This window comes from Colossoma macropomum, unplaced genomic scaffold (assembly GCF_904425465.1).
Source record: "Colossoma macropomum unplaced genomic scaffold, Colossoma_macropomum, whole genome shotgun sequence".
Taxonomy (NCBI): domain Eukaryota; kingdom Metazoa; phylum Chordata; class Actinopteri; order Characiformes; family Serrasalmidae; genus Colossoma; species Colossoma macropomum.
Window position 1 is genome coordinate 20,450,622 of NW_023494806.1, and position 16,842 is coordinate 20,467,463.

At 38.9% G+C, this 16,842-nt stretch overlaps 1 protein-coding gene across 1 annotated transcript in view; it reads left to right on the forward strand.

The window, feature by feature from the left end:
• LOC118827525 (zinc finger protein 501-like) overlaps positions 1–16,842 on the forward strand; it is a 139,650-nt gene that overhangs the window by 103,158 nt on the left and 19,650 nt on the right. Inside the window, exon 1 of the mRNA XM_036598913.1 lies at positions 16,580–16,674. The gene's annotated coding sequence lies outside the window, so the exon portion shown is untranslated. Of the gene's footprint in view, positions 16,675–16,842 lie in introns of the transcript that reaches the window.

Consider the following 16,842-nt stretch of genomic DNA (forward strand, 5'->3'; position numbering starts at 1 on the left):
GTTTTTAGGAGAAGACAACCTGTTGTTATGTTGACTACTATCTAATTTAGTATATCTAAGCTAGTACAGTGTATTGGATGGAATGATGGATGTTTTGACAAATATTTGATAGGGTTCTTGGCTCCTTGAGTCCCTCTTTTGCACCTTTAATTCCTACACATTAACTAGTTTATGATTGTTGCAATGAAAGTGCCACTTTGTCTTCCCTTTTTATTGTTAGGAGATATTTTCTATATGCTGTATGTTCAGAGTGTCCTTGTTGATGACTGTAATGAAGAACATAAAGGCTAAACCCTGAGGGCTGCAACAGTGAAGTTTTTGCTGTGGTGGGCAGAACCGAACAGCTTTGCAAAGGATACAGTGGAGTATGAAGGAATGCAAGACACTGTGAGACTTTGAGGACTGCTGATGTTCTTTGTGATGCTTCTAGAGTGAGCGTTCCTTGAGATGGGCACTGTGACATCAAATCTGTCCTACCAGACATGGCAGCAGCCGATGGTACAGGAGTTGGAACCAGCTATCTCCATCACTGTGGAAATGGGTGAAAGATGACTATTTGGGAACATTCAGGGCAGTGGGCCTGACTAAGAGTGACTCTTGCTTACTTAAGAATGAAGGACACTATTGTTGTTGACTGAATCTCACCATTAACACTGTTCGGTTTTGTTCCTGAACTCTCTCTCTCTCCCTCCTTCTCACTCTCTTCATTTTAGCCTGCTAATTTCTTTCTTTATTTATTTTTTTATGTCTTTTCTAAGCCTTTGCAGGTGAGATTGTGTTTTTGTGATTGTGTTAATCTGTTAAGATTACTTTACTTCAAAATTATTTTTCTCTATTTTTATTTTTTTAACACATCTTTTAGTGTATTTATATTTGTTTATATCTGTTAGTACATGAAAGTTTCATCTGTTAGTATATTTGTCTGTTTATATTCTTTAGTAAATGATGAATATTAACATCTTAGTGTGTGTGTGTGTGTGTGTGTGTGTATGTATATATATATATATATATATATATACACACACACACATCTGTTAGTATATTTACATCTGTTTATGTCTGTTAGTAAATGGTGGATATTTACATTTGGTAGCTGTTCAATTTACAAGACCTTACTATTTATTGTCTGTGAGATTGAAAGCTTTCAAAATGATTGTAAAAACATACCAGCAGCTGACAGAGTAAAACTATCATATTTACTGGTTTAGTGGTGAAATTACTTTGTTTGACTGGTCTGCAGTGTAAGGCAACAACATCTTTAAATAAATTGCTATTTTGCTCTTTTTCGAGTTGTTCAGATTATTTTTGAAGTAACACTAATTCAACTTCAGGAGTTACTCATTTCAGGAGTATCATTTCCAAAAAAACACTGAAACTAAAGGTTGAAAATTGAGGGTGGACAGGACTCAGCAGTCCTCGAACATGTCCACTGACCCTTCAGACTGCAATAGATTAAGAAAAAGGAAGGAAGGTATGTTAAGGAAGGCAGGAGGGCTGCACCCAACACTGAGTGAACAGAGCATTCAGGTCTAATAGCTGTATGTAATCGTAAAGCATGCTGCATGTAAGCAGATCTGAGTACAGAACTACATATGATACAGTTAATGCACCTGTTTGGGGAGCACAGATAAGACCTGCTCACTTATTAGAAATGACTCGTTCATGAAAGAGACCAATGAAGACTAACATATACAGCACAAGACAGGCTATAATTAGACATTTATGTTGTAAATGTAGAGCCTGAAATAGACGTATTTAGAACTCCTAACTGGTTGTTTACAGTATGGACGACTAATAGGTGCACCTCAAAGCCCGGTGTTACGATTGGTTTGTCCACTTGGTGTATACGGAATGAGTAGAGACTGAGCTTAAGGAAGAAAAGATGGAGAAGTTGGAATTGGGAAAATTAAAAGTATGGAAAACAAAGAGATGGAAGAGAAAAAGAACTGAGTCAGAGGATCTGTGTCTATTTCTCCATGATGCTTCTTTAAATGCTTCTTTCTTCTCAATGACACGAAGATTCCCTGAAAGACAAATACAAACAATCAAAATTACAAACAGGTTGTGGAAGTATTGTGATATATGTTTGCAGAGGGCTTTCTCTGGGTAAATTCATACTAGTCTGTTACTGATTTATTAATTGATGTTTAATTAATATTAAACTTTTCATATTAATTTATCAAAACATCCATGCTGAAATGTACTTGAATGTACAAAGTAGTGTCTGAAGGTAGAGAGTAGAAATGAGGGAGGAGGAAGACAAGTGGAAAATAGAGGGAACAACAGAGAATGACCAGGGTCACTGTTCACTAGATATGGTGGGTTAGATATTGATGGCTTGTCCGTGGCTCTGTAGTGCGCATCTGTGGGTCTAGGTCCTCCTCTTCAGCCACTTCTTCAGAGGGCAGGTTCCTTCCTGTAGTGATAACTTACTTGAGTACAAGTAGAAGCATTAATAAAGTAATTTACTCATTTAGGATTAAATAAGTTGTGTATTGGAAAACTACTTGAGTAATCAAATTACTTTTTTGTATATCTGCAATCACAACCTGAAAATATTTCGTACTTGATTCGGCTACATGATTGGAAATAATCCGTACAAACAAAACTGAAGCAGAAAATGCGTTAGAAAAAATGCTGAATGCTGAGACTGGTTACAGTATGCTCTGCTATTGCACATTCATTCATCTTTCTGTGCAGTGTATAAAGAAACAAAGTTTATATTAAACTACTTGCGTTTCATCGTTTGATGATTTTATAAGACGTCTTAGTGTCACGCTTCCGGGTTCTCCTCCTTTGCCTAGCACGCGCCAGGACTCCATTTCTTATAATTCCAGTCCCGATGACGTCATCTATTCCTCCAATCACTCGCAACTGCCTCATTCTCAGTCACCCAAGTTCTAATTCGATTCACCTGTGTTTGTGTTTGTCTCAGACTTTAAATAGCCCTTGGTTTGTTCGCCTCATTGCGAGGTATTGCCATTTCTCTGAATTCTCTGCTTGTGCTTTGAACCTTTTGACCGTTTTTTGGATTTTGCCCTTTTGGGTTTTGCCCTTTTGGATTTTGCCCTTCTGCTCTGTTTGCCTGTATGGTTTGTCTATTCCGGTTTTGGACTCTTGTTTGGTTTTTGGATTTTGATATTGGTTTTGCTCTGACATCGTGTTTTACCCGGAGTTCCATTCTGACACCTCTCTCGTTAAACAGACTTTCATTTTTAAGATCCACGAGCATCTTCTTGTGTTTGTGCAGCGTTACACTTAGTTTATCTGCTTCCTTTGAAGTAGTTTAGAAGCCCTGAAAGGCTGGGCAGAGTTTGTTACTGTTAAATTAAATATTATTATTTACCTTCAAAAAACAGGTTACTTGATTAGCAGTCAAAATAATGGGTAGTTTATGTAATTAATAATGAAATTGTATTGACAGCCCTACTGCCCATTAAATCTGTAACATTAGCTTACATTAATTAATGTTATAGACAGTAAATATTATATTCACAAACTGCAATTTAATAGCAACATCAATTTATCCAGCTTGTATTTTCTTTACTGTGATATATTCCTCTGGTAATCATAATTACTTCATACATAATCAGAAATTTATTTTTGCCTTATTTAGAAAGCCTCTCACATAGTTAAAGACAAACACAAAGGCAGAGAGAGATGAACTAAAAAAAAAAACCCAAAGTCTCAAAGTCCCTTTAGTTAGAAGTTGTCTTTAGTTAAAAGTTAGAAGAAAATAGTCATACACAGTTAATAGTCAGCTAATGGTTACCTCCTACAGCTGAAATTGAGTGTTGGTAAGCAAAGATTTTGGCAGGTGTTGGGAGGCATGTTTGGCAGTGTCATGATGTCACCCACTTCTGGGGAGACTCCTCTTGGACTCTCCCTGGCTCACCTCCTCTCCTCCACTACACACACCTGCAGCTCATATCCTGAACTCATTAAGACTTTCATATTTACCACTTTGTTTGTTTGTATTTTTTCTTTGTTTATAACCTGATTTCCAAGCTGGTTTTCCTTGTAGTTTGTTCTTGAGTTTTGTCCCTTGGTTTGTCTTTCTGTTTTTTTGACTATTTTGTGATTATGAAAGTTGGATCACCCCAAAAAAAGCCATTTCACACTTGCAACCTACATACCTTTAAAGCTATGTTCAGACTGCAGGCAAATTGAATAAATTTCTCAAACCAAATCTTTTGAGATGACTGTTCACACTGTTGTTTGCAAGTGATCAGATTGGAGTTGTGTGCCCAGACATCTGTGCTAAAAATCAGATTTGAGCTGGTAGTCTGAACATAGCTTAAGAGACTCTGTGATACAGCACATGCTTCATACTGCATTTACCAGTTTACACACTGTCTAGGTCTAAAAGCCCATTAAAACAGCACAGCTCCCAGCCACAAAAAAAACTATAGCCCTGATAAGTTCAGAGATGATAAGTTTAATGAGAGACACAGGCAGGATAACGTTACCAGTGGCCATCATTTTCAAATGAACTAAAGAAAACGGCATTATTATATGCTGCTGAACACACCTCCCAAAACCTCCCGAAATCTCCACTTTCCAACACTTCAGCCTGAGGAATCAGATGTTAGCTGACTGCTAACTTCTTTTTACAATCCTGTTCCCAAAAAAGTTAGGATGCTGTGCAAGATGTAAATAAAAACAGAACAATGATGTGCAAATCATTTTAATCTATGTTAAATTGAAAATAGTACAAAGACAACATATCAAGTGTTGAAACAAAAGACTGGTAAAGTTGAGTAACGCTAAAAAACACCTTGTTAACCATCTCACAACAAATTTGATTAATTAGCTACAGGTCAGTAACATGTTTGGGTATAAAAAGAGATGCGGAGGGGTTCACCACCCTGTGAAATACTGCACAGGCAAATAGTTAAACAATTCAAGAGTAACATTTCTCAATGTAAAATACCAAAAAACATTGACATTTTACTATCTACAGTAATAATATCATTAAAAGATAAAAGGGACAAGGCTGAAAACCTGTGTTGGCTGGCTGTGGTCTTTAGGCCCTCAGGCAGCGCTGCCTTAAAAACAGACATGATTCTGTAGTGAAAATCACTGCATGGGTTGAGGAACACTTCAGAAAACAATTGTCTATCAACACAGTTCATTGATGGATCCAAAAATGCAAGTTAAAACTCTATCATGCAAAAAAGAAACCATCTATAAACAGGATACAAACCCACCACTTTCACTCATTTAAGATGGACTTGGGCAAGAGCTGGAAAAGTATCCTATGGGTAAGTATGCCCTTTGGGCTAAAGAGGAGGGGGAGCATCCAGCTTGTTATCAACGCACAGTTCAAAAGCCAGCATCCATGATGAGTGCATTATTGCACATGGCATAGGTGACTTGCATATCTGTAAATGCACCATTAATGCTGAACAACATATACACGTGTTGTAGCAACATATTCTGCCATTCAGATGTACATCCAGTGGAGGCTGGAGACAGAAAAAAGACTGAAATGTCCCTGTGAATTTGCTCTTTAATTTTGTATTCTGGCTGGAAAGCTAAGCGATTTGTGTTGTGTTCAGCCTCCAAAAGATCCTCACAGTGATGCTGAAGTCCAGGACATGTGGACAACGTCGCCATGGAGTCCTCACCGATTTGAGAGATTGTTAAAGCACTCTCCCTCCTGCAGCAGACCTTTTTACAGACCTGAATTTACAGAGGGAAAACCAGGCCTGCTTCGAGGCCCTTAGTCCAGGGCCAGGAGGAGAACAGGAAGCTTATACAGAGCTTGTTGACAGCAACCAGTGCTCCAGTTCCAGCCACCATCTCCATCTCAAAGGTGACTTCACAGCTTGACTCAGAAGCGTTTGTGGAGCTCTTTGAGAGAGCGGTGGAAGACTTGGGTGGCCAAAGAAGAACAGGGCAATCTGACTGCTTCCCCTGCTCCTGTGTGAAGCCCAACTTGCCGCCCAACAGCTCCCCACTCATGCGCAGCTGAAGTACGACAAGCTGGTAAAAGCTGTCCTTCAGGGGGTTGGTCAGACTCCTGAACAACACCATCAGCGGTTCCGCTCACTGATGCTACAGGAGTTTGAGTGGCCCTTCGTGTTGACCCAATAGCTCTGCAATTCCTGCAGCAGGTGGCTGTTGTCCGAAGAACATGATTCCAAGGAAGTGCTTGTTCTGGTGGTGCTAAAGCAGTTTATCGCACACCTACCTGAGAAGATAGTAGTCTTCTCAACTGGAGTCACTGCACACATGGCGGCATACTCCCTACATACACAAGAACCCCCTACCCAGCAGACCTCTCTCTCTTCTCTCTCTCTTTATCTCCCTACTCCTAGAAAAAAGGAGCTCTAGCCCCTAAACTCTGCCCTGCACTTGCCCTCCCTGCAACCCCTCCTTTCCGCTTACGGTCCCCCCGCAGCTACTTGTGGTCTCACTTCTCTCTCAGCCCAGCCTGTGCAGTTGTGTTGACACTGTGGGGAGCCCAGGCATTTCCAGGACCAGTGTCACCACATGGAGGTCAGGACACTCACCTCCCCCAGTCAAGCTGGAACATACTGCATACTAGTGAGTATTCAAGGAGGTACATATCAAGCCTTGGTGGATTCTGGCTGTAGTCAGTACATGATTTACCAATACTTGATTCAAGACGAGGCATTGGAGAAAGCATGTCAGGTGAAGGTACAGTGTGTCCACGGGAATGTGCACAATTACCCCCTCCTGCCAATTACAAGTGAGTTTAGGGGCGAAAAGCAAAAGGGTAAGCTGGCAGTTAGTCCTCGCCTTCCCCATCCTCTAATTTTGGGGATGAATTGGCCTCAGTTTAGGTGACCAGTGAGAGTTTTGGTAGAGGATGGGTCCCGCAATACTGTAAGGGAGGGGACATGTGTGGCTTTAGAGACAGACGAGCTTCCAGGTTCATCTGGGACTGATCCGGAGCAAGGGGGGGGTCGAGAGGCAGTTCCCTCTGGAGCAGTCACATGACAATACACTGAAGCATGTCTCTGACCAAGTTATTGTTGGTTGGTTTACTTGAGTCGGGAATGCCTTGTCTTATTCCCATTTTTCTATAATTAAATATGACGTGGAACACTCAAACATCAGAAGTTTTAACCCAGCTGTTGGTACCAAAAAGCCTTAGGGAAATGTTATTTCATGCAGCTCATAATAATCCCATGGCAGTGCATCTGGGGCAGGAAAAAAACAGTCAATTGTGTAATGGTCCATTTCTACTGGCCAGGCATTTGCCAGGTGTGTGTCGTGCTGCAAATGTCAGCCCGTAAACCCCCCAGCCATCCCAAACGCGCCATTGCACCCACTTCCTTCAGTCAAGGTCCCTTTCAAAAGAATTGGCATGGACCCTGTCAGACCATTAGAAAGAAGCCCACATAGTTATCGCTTTGTATTGTTCTTAGTAGATTATGCAACGTGATATCCAGAGGCAATGCCTCTTAACAACATATCAGCACATACAGTTGCAGAGTCACTCTTCAGAGTGATCTCCCAAGTCAGGATCCCGAAAAAGATCCTGACTAATCAGGGCACTACATATGTTTGAAGTGTTAAAGGTCCTGGAAGCCTCCTCAGGGTTTCCCATTTTGAATTATTGTATAGGAGGAGACCCAGGGGTATCCTAGATATCATTAGAGAATATTGGGAGGAGGGAACTTTAAACAGTAAAATTGAAATCCAGTACATTCTTGACCTGAGGGCAGAACTCCAAGCACTGGGGCAGGAGAATTTGCTCCAGGCTCAAGAATGTCAGAGCATTGACTACAACAGGGACACTCAGCTTCGCAGGTTTTCACCACGAGACAAAGTACATAATTTATTCCCTATGTCAAGCTCTAAATTGCTCATCAAGTGGCAAGGACCCTTGGAGATCACGCAGTGAGTGGGAGAAGTCAACTATGAGGTGAGATGGTTAGACAGAAGTGGAACACTTCAGATATACCACCTCAATCTCCTAAAACCCTGGAGGGAGGCGGTCCCTGTTTCTCTGGTGACGGTAGTTGAAATTAAGGCTATGTGCTACATGGGAGTAATTGAGGAGTCTCACAGTGATTGGAGCAGCACCGTAGTGCTTGTCCCCAAGCCCAACGAGACTGTTCAGCTCTGTGTGGACTACAGAAAAGTCAACGCAATGTCTAAATTAACTGTGTACTCAATGCCAATGAATGAATGATGAATTGCTCGATCAGTTAGGTGCTGCTTGTTTTTACTCAACACTGGATTTGACCAAGGGTTATTGGCAGATCCCATTGACTCCAGTATCCTGGGAAAAAACAGCTTTCTCCACACCGTTTGGGTTATACTAATTTGTCACACTTCCGTTAGGATTGTCTGCAGACTGACATGTCAGACAGCAGGATGGGGGCTGTTTTGTCCCAGGTGATGGAGGGGGAGGATTGCCCCATGCTGTACAAAAGTCGGAAGCTATTTGTTTGGGAGACTAAGTACAGCACTATTGAGAAGGAATGTCTAGCCATGCCTAGTCATTACCTGCTGTTCCAACCACGGCCCTCTCCAGTGTTGGGGGCTTGGGGGGGGGGTGGTGCATGGGCTGCCAGATGGATTGCTGCCTGGTCTTAGTCAGGTGGTGGGGGTATGTAGAGGAAGGGGCATGGTCAAGCATCACATGCAGGACGGAGAGCCAGTCATGCCAAACCAGCGGGCTGAGTAGCTGATAAGATTCACCTGTGTCTTGCTTCTGCCAGCCTACGTACAGTCTTAAAAATGGGTTTGCATAAAATATATTTAATCCTCAATTTCACCTTACAGATAGAACTGCATCATCAGAGACTTTTGTTTTTTCTTTAGTTTATCACAGAACATAGCCTTTCTTTGCTTTGACTTTTAAAATAAATTTCTGATTGTGTATTATGTAATTATGATTACCACAGGAATATATCACAGTAAAGAAAATCAAAGATGAATAAATTGTTGCTTTTATTAAGTATTATAATGGTAGAAATATTCTATGTGGGCATCAGTTAATGAATATAGCTTGTAGGCTGTCAATATAATGTTTACTGTCCATAATGTTTATTATTATAAGCTAACATTACAGAGCTAATGGGTTTAACTATCATTGAAACTTACATTATGAATGCAGTAATGTTATAATGTTGAAAAAAGTCAATTTAAATCATGTTTCCATCCTCTATAGTTATGCAAAGAAACTTCAGATAACGTAGGCTACTGTGATAAGGGTTTGCTTTAAGAAGAATCATCTTTACAGCCATTTGCCATCTTTTTATGATTTTTTTGCAGGTTGATGTTGCCAGGCAGAACAAGCAATGGCCCACCTAATGAGGGCTGAAATCTCTGTGCCTGAAATCTCTAATATCTTTAGTCACTTTCTTGTAGCTGTAACTTTTAGCTAGGAGAAGATGTGATCAGGTGACATCCAACTTTTTTAGGACGTTTTGACCCTAAACCACAATGTGATGTTGGCCAGTTACTGGCCATCTTCTCCTGGATTTCAGCTCAACTCCTCCCACCTGTTCCACAGCCAACAAGAGGCACTTTCTGCTGCCTCCCCAATGTGCGAGCAGCTGTTTTTCTCTCCCTGCTAATCCCAGAGCTATAAGTGTCTTCTACACCAACTGTGACTTGAATCCCCTGCAGTCAACCTCAACTGGAAACAGTCAGGCCTGCCACTCTTTGTCCCTGCATTGTTGGACCAGGTCCTGGTACTTTGTGGCTTTCCTCTGTGAGGCCTCTTCCCATCCATCATTTCTCCTCAGACCCTATTAGCATGTCAGGCCTTAGGGATGTGTGGAAGACCTAGGAAAAGTGTAGTTTCCTTCCCAGGGCCACCCTAGTCTCCCACTATTGTGATACTTACAGGAAGCTCTTTTTGGTCTTTGGTCTGGATATTTTTAGTTTTATTTGATGCACCACTAAACAGCTGACACACTCTAGTTTTTATCATTAAACTTATTCAAATAAAGGCCATTAACTGAGGTAAATGCTGCTTTGGAGGTGAAACACCCTGCACAGCTGCATTTGCCCACTGTACAAAAGCAAGAGAGTCAGAGAGAGAGATCACAATATTCACCAATGCAGCTCTTCAGGAGTCCAAAACCTGCTCTGGACCCATGCTTATTTTTACAAATGTACAAATGTTCATATAATTCTGTATGTTACTGTAAATAATACTTCACTTCCTCAGACTCTGCACATAGGTACATATTCACGTTACATATTCACATTCATCTGTTTAGCTTCTATCACATTAGTTCTTTTGCATCTACAATCTTAATATTAATTCTATTCACTATATTTTTTAATCTTTTTTTAATGCTACTTATAGTCTTTGTCTGGTTTGTTTAGTATGTGTACTCATTATGACAAATGTTTTGTATGTGCAAAATAAATTGATTCTGATTATGAAAAGTAAATGGCATTATGAAACAGCAATAAAGAATCTATATCTATTAGGGTATATAGCATGATGGAATACTTTATACAGCTGTGCTGCCACACAGTTTTTGCCAAGGAAAACTGCAAGGTAAAGCTTGTCTACTGTTGGGTATACCCAAACCTGAAGAGAAGACCACACAGTGAATTAAAAGAACAAATTACAAAATTTAATGAGAAAAAAATGTTTTTTACAGGATTATATAAACATAAAAAGTTGAATATTATATAAATATTATTAAAAAATAAAAACAGAAATAACTCAATAGGTTAACACATTCACAAAAATACACATAACATCATGCAAATGCCTAACTAAACAAAACTTAAAGAAAGAAATTAGGCGGTTAAGACTAAAATGGAGAAAGAAAGAAAGAGATCAAAGGAGTACGAGATGGCATTTGAGAACACCCACAGGTGTCTTCCACAATGTCTAACACAGACTTTGTCAAAGTAGTTATACAAATGCAAATCATATGTAAATTGGACAGTTCACATGCAGAACTGCATATACATATTGATTAATTCCTATAAATCAAAACTATTATAATGCAGACTTGGACTGGTTCAGGAACAAAACTGAACACTGTCACTGGTGAGATTCAACAAAGATAGTGTTCTTCATGCACATCCTAATGACATCAGCAAGAATCCAAGGCTTGAACGTCCCCAAATGATCCAGTTCCAGCTCCTGTACCACCAGCCACAGCCATGTCTAGTAGGATAGATTGGAGTTGGGCATAAAGAAGTCCTTATCTTATGTCACAGCATCTTTCTCAAAGAACATTCACTCTACAAGCATCACAAAGAACATCAACAGTCCATAAAGTCTCTGAAAAGAATAATAATAAAAAAAAACAAAACATGGATGAGTTCTAGTCTGGTCTGTATGTGACTTTATGCTGCATAAAACAGGCATACTTAGGCCATACTGAGGTCACCAGTGCATCATGTCACCAGTACATCACTCAGATAGCTTGTTCATACACCTGTGTCTCCTTTTTAAAGCTGTTCTGTTCTGCCCACCACAGCAAGATATTTACTGTTCCACTCTTCAGGGTCATATTTCCTCTTGGTACAAACTTCAGCAATAACACTCAGAACATACGGCATACAGAAAAACCTCTCTCTAGAAAACCTCCTGTAAAGATTAAAAAGGAAGACAAAGTTGCACTTTCATTGCAACAAACATTAACTAGTTAACATTTAGTAATCAAAGGAAAAAACAGGGACTCAAGGAGCCAAGCACACTGTCAAATGTTTGTCAAACTATCCCATAGTTTTAAAAAATTATTAAACATGTAACTAATATTGAGGGAAATCTGAAGTACCAGACTTTCTCACTGGGATTATGAGCTGTAAATGTGACTTGACATTTAGCCCAAGAAATTATATTTTAGTTTATGCTCCAGTTTTAGAAACAGCGTAAAACAACAATGGGTGGGTTACCCAGAAAAACAATTTTAAATATGGGCTGGTGTATTTTGAGATTTTTTTGATGATTAACACTATTCCCACACTCGGAGCAGTAATACAGCCTCTCTCATCGGTGAATGCGCTGGTGTTGTTGGAAAGTACTCTGCTGAGTAAAACTCTTCCCACACTCTGAGCAGTGATATGGCTTCTCTCCTGTGTGAATGCGCTGGTGTGTTTTCAGATGAATCTGTTGACTAAAACTCTTCCCACACTCTGAGCAGCAAAATGGCTTCTCTCCTGTGTGAAGCCTCTGGTGTGTTTTGAGATTAATGTGTTGATTAAATCTCTTTCCACACTCTGAGCAGTGATACAGCTTCTTTCCTGTGTGAATATGCTGGTGTTCTTGGAGACGAGTCTGATGATTAAAACTCTTGCCACAGTCTGAGCAGTGATACGGATTCTCTCCTGTGTGAATTCACTGGTGTATTTTGAGATGACTCTTTAGGGTAAAGCAGAAATATAGAAACATATAAAGTTGTGTCATCATGCTGATATTGGTAACTCGGGGGCTAAGCTTGATTTCTCCATGGCAAAAATGACTGGGATTCTGATCCTGTGGTTTAAAATCTGATTCAAGCTTGATACCTTTTTCCTATGTTATACTATGTATGTTTTTCTAGTGATTGTTACTGGATTCTCTGCTTGACAATGTTGCTAATGTGCTGAAATATAAATTTGTCTACAACTCTGTTTCCAAAAAAAAATTGGAAAGCTATGCAAAATGTAAATACAAACGAAATGCAATAAAACCATATATTTAATTGAAAGTAGTACAAAGACAAAGGCAACGTATCTAATGTTACAACCGAGAAATGTTATAGTTTTTGAAAAATATATTCCTACTTTGACTATACTGCCAGCAACATGTTTTAAAAATGTTGTGGACTGTTACTACTGTTCTGCATCACCTCATCATTAAACAACACTTTGTAAGCGATTGAGAATTAATGAGACCAATTTTTGTAGTTTTGACAGTGAATTTTTTTTCCCCATTCTTGCTTGACATAGGATTTCAGCTGCTCAGTGGTGTTTTTGGATCCTGTTTGTATATGGTTTCTTTTAACTTGCATTTGTGAATGCAAGGACAAACTGTGTTCACAGACAATGGTTTTCAGAAGTGTTCCTGAACCCATTTCCACTACAGAATCGTGTCTGTTTTTAAATGCAGTGCCACCTGAGACCTGAAAATCATAGCCAGCCAATATTGGTTTTCACCTTTGTCCTTGCATACAGAAATTTCTTCATATTCTCTGAGTCTTTTAAAGGTATGTACTGTAAATGATGAAATCCCCAAGTTTATTGCTATTTTACAGTAAGATACGTTGCTCTTTAATTGATACACTATTTGCCCACAAAGAGTAGTGAACCCCTACCCATCTTTACTTCTGAAATGCTCTTTATATACCCAATCATGTTACTGACTTATTGCAAATTAACCTAACTAGTTGAGAGATATTTCCCCACGATTTTTAGCATTACAAACTTTACTCGTCTTTTGTTGACCCGGTCCCAACTTTTTTTGAAAATAGGCATATTTAAAAAATAATAAAAATCTCAGTTTAAACATGTAATATTTTACCTTTGTACTATTTTCGATTAAATATAAGGGTTAAATGATTTGCATATCATTGCATTCTGTTTTTATATACTTTTTGCACAGCGTCTTTTGCAAAACTTTTTGAAAGACAAGGTTGTACATGCATTTTTTTGTAAGGTCGCAGATCATTAATCTAAATCATGTATAGAAAATTTCAAAGCATAATAAATTATGTGATCCTTAAAACCTTTTAGGGTGCTTACAGTTCATAGCCATGGGCTCATCTAAACAACTGACTGATTATCCAAAACTATAGATAATTGACTCTTACAATGCAAAAGAAAAATATAAAAGGTATCTGAATACTTCTTGTTATACACTTCAAACTTTGAATTTAAATCTGAAATACCATTTAGAAACAAAAGTAAAGGACGACTACTGAAGTCAAGGCAACATTTGAAAAACATTGAAATTTTTCTGGAAAAAAAAAAATGGTTGTAGACTGGCCAGTTATGCAAAGTTAAAACCCCAACTCACTGCCAAAGACCTGCAGGAAGATTTGGCTGGCACGAGAACAGTGATGCACTGGTTTATGGTGCAATGTTGTTGCACAAACATCATCTACATAGACAGATTTTTATAAAGTAACCTTAACTGTGATCTCATCACAAATGTCAATGCGTAAAGTTTGCGAACAACTCTTAGATAAAACAGAGACATTTTGAAATCAAGTGCCCAAACCTTTGCACACACACCACAATTTATTTTAGTGTTTTTTATATATTTAATGTAGCAAATAATTGGTAATCTTGCATTTTAATTTGTAGAAATGTAAACAATGTATTAACCTTATTAATGCATTTTTTAGGAAACCATTGTAAATAAAACCCAAGCCCTTCCTGCTCTGAGGCGACAGTGCGCCACTGTTGATTCATTGATGATTTAATATTGGGGCAGTGAATAGTGAAACTGTGCAGGACAGTGGCTCCCCAGGACTGGAGTTGAAAACCACATTCCTGTGGTACACAAAAGGACAATGTGGCTCTACTCCAACAACAAAAGAGATCAAACCAGCAAAACTATAGTACTGAAAGAATTACAGTACTTATTACTTGACTGGAAATGCCTATAAAAAATATAAATCAAGTACACTCCACATTTGACCAAAACTATTTTAATGTGAACATGTGGTGGCAATGTAATTTTACACATCAATTAAAAAGACAACAAAATTGCTATATTAACTACAAAGTCAAATTACACTAACTATAGATGCTCTCCATTTGATTCTGGGCCTCTCTTAAATTGGTCTGGAGCTTTATAAGAGCGGTTCTTTGCATCAATGGTAGTGCGTCCTTGTTTAAGCATATCTGTGTTTATGCTTGTGAATAAGGCAAGTGCAGGGTACTTGAATAAACGCTTGAGCTGATTCCAATTCAAACACTGAAATCTCTACTTGTGTATTTATTCTGTTTCAGCACAGAAAGACATAACATATACAGATTAAAAGCCATTACACATTGAATGTGATGCAAATAAACAAAATATTCAGAACCGTAACATTTCTCCTCACAGAATGAGCAAACGGTGACACTTCTGTAACTTCTATTGTCAGTTACTGCATGTGGCTGACAAAACTTGATTCTTATTTTGATTAATCTGTTGCATGATGTATCGTTTTGGAATAAATACAAAGGCATTAAAGCTGGCATTCATATAGTCAAAATATTGGTATCGATCCAACACAAACTAACTCACACTTACACTTATGCACTTACCCATTGCCAGTTTTATCCAATTCGCTGCTGACAATCAGTCCCTAAGTCTGAAAACCTCAGTCTCTAAATCTGTGCCTTTAGAAAAAATAAATTATAAATCACTTGTAAGTTCATATAAACCCATTTTCATTTAGTTCTTAACACTTTATAGCCAACACAGATTGTACCAACATGAAACGATACACTACACTGTAAAATTGTATTGCCAGTAAACCTCTTGGTCTCTGAGCATTTTTCATTTACCATCTGTTGTGGGAGAATAAAGTAATAAAGTAAAGTCAGAATAAAGTAAGTCGTGATGGGCGCGGCTTATGTTATTAAACATTTAAGTTAAAATTGTAAGGCAGTCTGGTTATTTTAAGTGAAATATTCTTTCAGCACAGAGTAGGTCAGACAGACTGACACCTTCTTTATATGGAGAAAATGAATTTTGCTGAAATTAAACATGTCCAACACTAATAAAATTATCCCTTTTTCACCAAGAGCACAGATTCCTCATAGATAACTCATTGTCAAATGACTCTCCATCTGGAATAGAAGCTAGTTCACTCACTGCTTTTAGAAAACTCACAGCTGTGACTGCACCTACTTCCGGTCATCTAGACTCATGTTTGCAGCAAACAAAAAGAGGAGCGACTAACTGAGTGGAGGCTTTGGCCTAAAGTGGTGTATCCAGCTGCACTGCACAGTTTAGTGTTTTTCTGCTCTAACACAGCTGATCCAGCTCAAGAACGACTTGAACATTAGGCAATGATATGAGTCAAACACAGGAATAACACTAAACTGTGCAGTGGAGGTGGGAAATACTGAGCTGCTGAAAACATACAAGCAGATCTCATTAGTCTGTGTGGCGCATACGGGAACTTCTTTCGCTGGCTTGCGTTCTACTCACCTGCATCCATCTGCTGAAAAAAGGCAGGTGTGCACAAATACATTGCTGGACCTCTGAAAAATAAGTATTTAAGTATTAAATATTTAAATATTTTTCTAAATGTGTGTTTAATATGATCCAGTTTGATGCATCATCAAATCGGGTGATAATGTCTACCAGTTCAAAATACTGAATTAAGTGGGGTTAAATGAGGATTTCAGAGGTGGGGGAGCCCTGTTTTTTCCATGGGTGTCAATAATGTGGGAACAATACTGTTATAAATACTGTAATAAAACTGACAGCCTACATTGTTTCCGTCTTTTCATTTCCTTGGCTGTTCTAGCGTTCATCAAACTTGCATTGAAATGATATAAAGTAAATACTTTAAACTAGCAAAGTAAATCGTTCCGCCTGTTTCCGTGATCGCGTGCTTCCAGCGTGAAGCCGCTTCAGGCCAGGTGGTGGCGCTGATTCAGCAACTATAACTTTCTCCAACTGCACTAAAGCGGAGAAGCAGAAGGTTGTGTTGTGGTCAGCAGTCCACGCCTCCGCGCTCATACAGTGTTGATGGAGGAGCAGAAACAAGAGCTGAACTGTTGAAGGTAGGAAGCTGTCCGACACTTTAACACTCACTGTTCTTCATTCAGTCTGAGACAAACAGCTGGAGACACATTTGCTACATTTCCTCCGGGATCAATAAAGTATCTATGTATGTATGTATCTATCTATCTATCATTTGAGTTCTAAAAATAAGATTTAATATAGATTAA